Genomic DNA, 6,331 nt, shown 5'->3' on the forward strand with positions numbered 1-6,331 from the left:
GCAAAAAAAAAAATCCAGGTGGTGGCTCACAGTTTTAATCCCTGTCCTAGGGAGTCACACACCTTTAATCCCAGCAGTAGAGGTTTTGTCTGTGGTGTCTCAGCCTTGGTAGAGGTAAGACTTTTCTAGTTGTTTGGCTGCATTGCTTTTCTGGTGTTGCAGGGAGTGCTGCTTGTTGGTTCCTGGCTGCTTAACGCTGAAATAATCACACAGGAACTGTATTAATTAAATCACTGCTTGTCTCATTAGCTCTAGCTTCTCATTGACTAACTATTACATATTAATTTAACCCATCTCCATTCATCTCCATATTGCCACATGGTAGTGGATTACCAACAAAGTTTCGGCAAGTCTGACTCTGGTGGTGGATCCATAGCTTCTCTCTGATCCACTATTTTTTTTCTCCCAGCCTTCAGCCTAACTTTACCTGCCTACATAAGTTCTACCTTGCTATGGGTCCAAAACAGTTTCTTTATGCATTAATGGTAATCACAGCACACAGAGGGAACTTCCACATCACCTTTACTTTTTTGTTTAAATAAAAAGGAAGGTTTTATCTTTAGCATAATAAAATTGCATATAACAAAACATATATCAAGCAAGAATTACAGTTACAATATTTACATCTACTTTATCTCTTATCATAACCAAGGAAAACTATATTATTACTATCTACTCTTCAACTCCATCAAAGACTCCAGAAGGATATAATATTACCTAAGAAAACAGGAGGTGCATTGTAGGCAACTTCCAAAACTCTAGAATTGACAGAGATATCTTGCTGCCTGGATGATCACCCAAAGTTCTTGTATACCGTTGGGGCATCCATCCTCGGCCTACAGGCCCATCATAGTATCCAGCAGACTTTTTCATGAGACAGGAAATTTAAAAGACAGTTTCACTTATATTGGAAGGTTGTCAGTCACTTTCTTCTGTGTCCTGCAGAATGTTTGGTAGACTCTTTCATGTAGCAGAAACCCTGAAGGACCATCTCACCTTTAGGCAAGTTCAGCAGTTATTTCTCTGCAGGTCCTGCATGTCAAATTTATCAAGCAGTCCAGGCAAGACCATCTTTTTGCCCACATGTCTAGCCAACTCCATAAGGAGCTTCTTTCTCTTGAAGTAGCTTGTGTTAACAGTAACAGATGTGTCTCATTTGTCATGAAAAGTCCTAAGCTTTTGAAACATTTTAAATGCCATATTCTGAAGGTCTCTGAAAGTTTTAAAGAATATCTGACTGAGATGAATATCTATTAACTTGTATTTCTTAATTTTACATTACATTTTTAAATGAAGTACACAAACACAATACCTTAATCAAAATAATATATATATTATATATATTTGACCTTAAATACACAAAACTGACTTTAAATTTGTATCAGTAAACCAAGATCCATACCAATACAAATTACTCATATCTATATTATTTACTCCTTTAAATGTAAAGAAATAATAGGCAATATATGGAAATATGGGTGTAGTTTTCTTCATACCTTTTCCTGCTGATTGTTAGGCATAGTAATTTTTGGGCATGTTCATGGCAACCTTTGTGTCTTGTTCCATCAAACCACACCAGTCTGGGAGCAATCCACAGATTCTAATTTTCTGTGGAAACAAAAGAAGAACCTCTTTTCCAAAGCAACATATCCTTAGACTCAAATTCTGAAGTCAAGATACCTTTATGTTGGTTTAACTTAGCAGTACATACAATGAAATGCCTCTATGTATATAACTCATTCACAATAAAAGACCATCTAAGGTATTTTTTCTAATGAACTATTAGATCAGATGTTATCCCAACAGCTGGTCATGGACTGGAAATGTCTCCTAAAAATCTTTGAAAGTCATTAAGAGTCCATAACTGTTCTCTCCTAGTGTGTGCTTTTTGCATCCTGATTTTCTCTAACCCTATTCTGTAACCTAGGTAATTAATAGAATCTCCTTTTTGAATTTTTTCAGGGGCAATTTGTGCCTGCATCTACACAGTCCATATGATCACCACTACCTATAATAAATAGATAGGTATACAGAATCAGATTTCATCAGAATATAAATATTTCTTGAGACAATCTCATGATAGTTGATTTTAAGATTAACTTGTAGCACAAATAATAAAAACCCAGAGACATATATTGGTGTTCAACTTGAAGATCAGAAAAGCAAAGCAGCCAGTCACTGGCTTTTACCTCTATGTCATAACTGAAATGGTGATCCTGCCTCCATGAGGTCTCAAATTGAGACTGAACTAATAATATGTGTCTCCTCCTGTCATAACATTCCTCTCTAGTGCTGGTATTAAAGGTGTGCTCCACTACTGCCTGGCATCTATGGCTAACTAGTGTGGCTACTGGGATTAAATGTGTATATCACCACTGCATGGCCTGTACGATGGACAGGTGTGGCTATTTTACTCTCCGATCTTCAGGCCAGATTATTTATTAAAATGTAAATGTAATATCACTACATTAGCTTACCTCCAGTTGGAATCAGTTGAGTCAGGAGCCTCACCAGAATGGTCTTCTGACTGCCTTAACTGATGTGGGAAAACGGAGTGAGGGAAGCTCCTTCTGGTGGTACCCCAGATAAAAAGGTTGTGGCAGAAGCACAATTGCTCACATTTTCTTGCTCAGCCTTCCCTTTTGTCACTGAATGTATTTCAAGTTTTATCATTGACTAAGACCAATAGCTTTTTAGGCGGTTCCAGCTTTGTGGATGAAGCTAAGCCACTGTCTGCTTTTCATTCTTTCAGGTGCTTAACAATAGTTGTTACTATTTCAATCTAAAAACATTTAGTAAGTTCTCCATCCCCTTTCTCTGTTTCTGTCTCTGTCTCTGTCTCTGTCTCTCTCTCTCTCTCTCTCTTTGTGTGTGTGTGTATGTATTCAATCTTTCAGGACTCTTCTTCTAGACAACCCTTAGTAATACAGTTATATTCTCTTACATGACACTGTGTATGGACTCAGAATAGTTATATCTACATTACATATGCAAAAGTTGTAGAGTACAGGAACTCAAGTAAATTAAACTTCCATGAAAATTATATATGAATATGGTAACACCCTTTTTTTTGGGTTTCCAATTAATTTCCATGATGTAATTTACCCTCTTAACAGCCAATTTTCTTTGTTTTTTTTTTTAAGATTTNCCTTCCCTTCCCTTTCCAGTCCGAAGAACATTCAGGGTTCTCTGCCCTGTGTGAAGTCAAGGTCCTCCCCCCTCCATCCAGGTCTAGGAAGGTGAGCATCCAAACAGGCTAGGCTCCCACAAAGCCAGTTCATGCACTAGGATCAAAACCCAGTGTCATTGTCCTTGGCTTCTCAGCAGCCCTCATTGTCCACCATTGTCAGAGTCAGCTAATTTTCTTAAAGTGTTAAATATTTTCTGTAAATATTATTCTGGGTTCCTGTGGATTTATCTTTAATCTTCAACCACTAATGTATTCAGACAATTTGGTTATCTCAGATGTGTCAGATGTTAGAGTGACATATGGAAGAGCTGCACTAGTTTCTCACTGAATAGGTAAGAGTGGAGGTGTTGCTTCATTTAGCAAAGAATGAGAAGCCTCCAGTAGATGTTTCCTTCATTAATGACTCAGGGCTTAGAAACACATCTCTCACTTTCAGATGCAATTAGAAATACATACCGGCTGTTCCTTTATTTTCATTTTTATTTATTTTTACTTTTACAATACCTTCTCTTTACCAGACAAAATTATGGGTTTCATCATAGAATTTTCATACACACTTCACTTTTGTTGGCCCTCCTCTATTCCTCTTCTCTCTGACCTCTAATCCCCTAATTCTTTTACATTTCCTCCCCAATTGGTCCCCTGTTGACAGAGGATTTTGTCCCACGTGGTCTCACAACCATTCTGTCCCAAACAAACAAAGGCCTACATTAATTATAAACTGGTTGGCCTATTAGCTCAGGCTTCTTATTAACTAACTCTTGCATCTTAAATTAACCCATAATTCTTGTTTGCGTTAGCCACATGGCTTGGTACCTTTTATCAGTGAGGAATTCTTATCTTGCTTTCTCTAGGTCTGAGTGGCAACTGCAGACTGAGCCCTTCTGCTTCCTAGAATTCTCCTAGTCTGGTTTCTCTGCCTATACTTTCTGCCTGGATACTGACAAATCAACATTTTATTAAGCTCGTTGCCTCCCCGTCCCTCCTGCAACGCACGACCCCAGGATCCCCCCCAGCCACTCCTGGGTCACCAACCGCAATGGCTGACCAAGGAAGCTGCCTTTGACGACACGGTGGAAGAACGTGTGATCAACGAGTGAAAGAAAAACACCCCTTTTCTTTATGAATTGGTGATGACCCATGCCCTGGAGTAGTCCAGTTTAACTGCCCAGTGGCTTCCAGATGTTATCAGGCCTGAGGGGAAGGATTTCAGCATTCATCGACTTGTCCTGGGAACACACACATAGGATTTTCTGCCTCCTCCATCTGGCGATAGCCAGTGTCCAGCTCCCTAATGATGATGCTCAGTTTGATGCTTCACACTATGACAGTGAGAAAGGAGAATTTGGAGGTTTTGGCTCTGTCAGTGGGAAAATTGAAATAGAAATCAAGATCAACCGTGAAGGAGAAGTAAACAGGGCTCGGTACATGCCCCAGAACCCTTGCATCATTGCAACAAAGACTCCATCCAGTGATGTGCTTGTTTTTGACTAAACAAAGCATCCTTCTAAACCAGACCCTTCTGGAGAGTGCAACACAGATTTACATCTCTGCAGACATCAGAAGGAAGATTATGGTCTTTCTTGGAATTCATATCTCAGCGGGCACTTACTCAGTGCTTCAGATGACCATACCATCTGCCTATGGGACATCAGTGCAGTTCCAAAGGAAGGAAAAGTGGTGGATGCAAAAAAATCTTCACGGGGCATACAGCAGTAGTAGAGGGCATTTCCTGGTATCTACTCCACGAATCTCTGTTTGGGTCAGTTGCTGATGACCAGAAACTTATGATTTGGGATACTCGTTCAAACAATACTTCCAAGCCAAGCCACTCAGTGGATGCTCACACTGCTGAAGTGAACTGCCTGTCTTTCAATCCTTACAGTGAGTTCATTCTTGCCACAGGATCAGCTGAGAAGACTGTTGCCTTGTGGGATCTGAGAAACCTGAAACTCAAGTTGCATTATTCCAAGTTCAGTGGTCACCTCACAATGAGACTATTTTGGCTTCTATCGGTACTGATCGTAGGTTGAATGTGTAGGATTTAAGTAAAATTGGAGAAGAACAGTCCCCAGAAGTTGCAGAAGATGACCCACCAGAGTTGCTGTTTATTCATGATGGTAACACTGCCAAGATATCTGATTTCTCCTGGAATCCCAATGAACCTTGGGTGATTTGTTCTGTATCAGAAGACAATATCATGCAAGTGTGGCAGATGGCAGAGAACATTTACAATGATGAAGACCCTGAAGGATGTGTGAATCCAGAAGGTCAAGGATCCTAGACATGTCTGCACTGTGATTTAGACTCCCCTTGTTTTCTTCTGAACCCTGAGATGGATTTAACACTGGTTTGAGACACAGACTTTGTTCAGCTATCTGGCTAAAATAGATGCCACCAACAATACTATTAGCCCAAACCATGGGTGTTTTCTAAATCTTTAACTGAGGGGCTTAATTCAACAAAGCCACAGACTTATATTTAAGTTTTTATTCAGGAAATTTCTAGTAAGAGACCCAGGTCTAGAGTGGCTTCAGAAACGGGGCATTATGTGTGATTATTTTTCTATAAATATTGTAAGATGACATCTTGCAATATTTATACTCCTAGCTTGAACACCTACTTCTCTTATTCTTTATCCACTCTAGTCACTCTCTTGAGAATATGAAAATTTTGGAATATAGCTTAAGAAGAAAAATAATCATACATAATATGCCCCATTTCTGAAGCTTTTTTAGACCTGGGTTTGTTACTGGAAAATTCCTGAGGAAAAATTTATACATTTATAAAAATGAATAAATTTTATTTAGGAATAAAAATGACATCTTGCAATATTCATACTCCTGGCTCAGACACCTACTTCACTTGGCTTTTGTGTATTTTTTTTTTGTTTTTGTTTTTTAAACTTGGAACCACCAAGTTGTCAGATGTATGTTTTTAACTGATAGTCAGACAACTGGTGAACTGTCAAGTTGAGAAAGAGTGAATTGCTAGTTTGTATTTGTTTTTAAAATTAAATAAATCCTTGATAAGAGTTTTTTTTTTTGGAGTTAGTCCTTGACCATTATAGTTTGAAACCATTTCCATTTTGGTTGACCTGTCTCACCATCAGGCCTGTTTCTACTCTCCATGACTAACTGT

At 38.8% G+C, this 6,331-nt stretch overlaps 1 pseudogene; it reads left to right on the forward strand.

Moving 5' to 3' along the window:
• The first annotated feature begins 4,308 nt into the window (after nucleotides 1-4,308).
• Nucleotides 4,309-5,474, forward strand: LOC126496198 (histone-binding protein RBBP4-like; annotated as a pseudogene).
• Nucleotides 5,475-6,331: the final 857 nt, after the last annotated feature.

Source organism: Alexandromys fortis, unplaced genomic scaffold, assembly GCF_014885135.2.
Source record: "Alexandromys fortis isolate MF-2015 unplaced genomic scaffold, M_Fortis_MF-2015_v1.1 scaffold_1714, whole genome shotgun sequence".
Taxonomy (NCBI): Eukaryota; Metazoa; Chordata; class Mammalia; order Rodentia; family Cricetidae; genus Alexandromys; species Alexandromys fortis.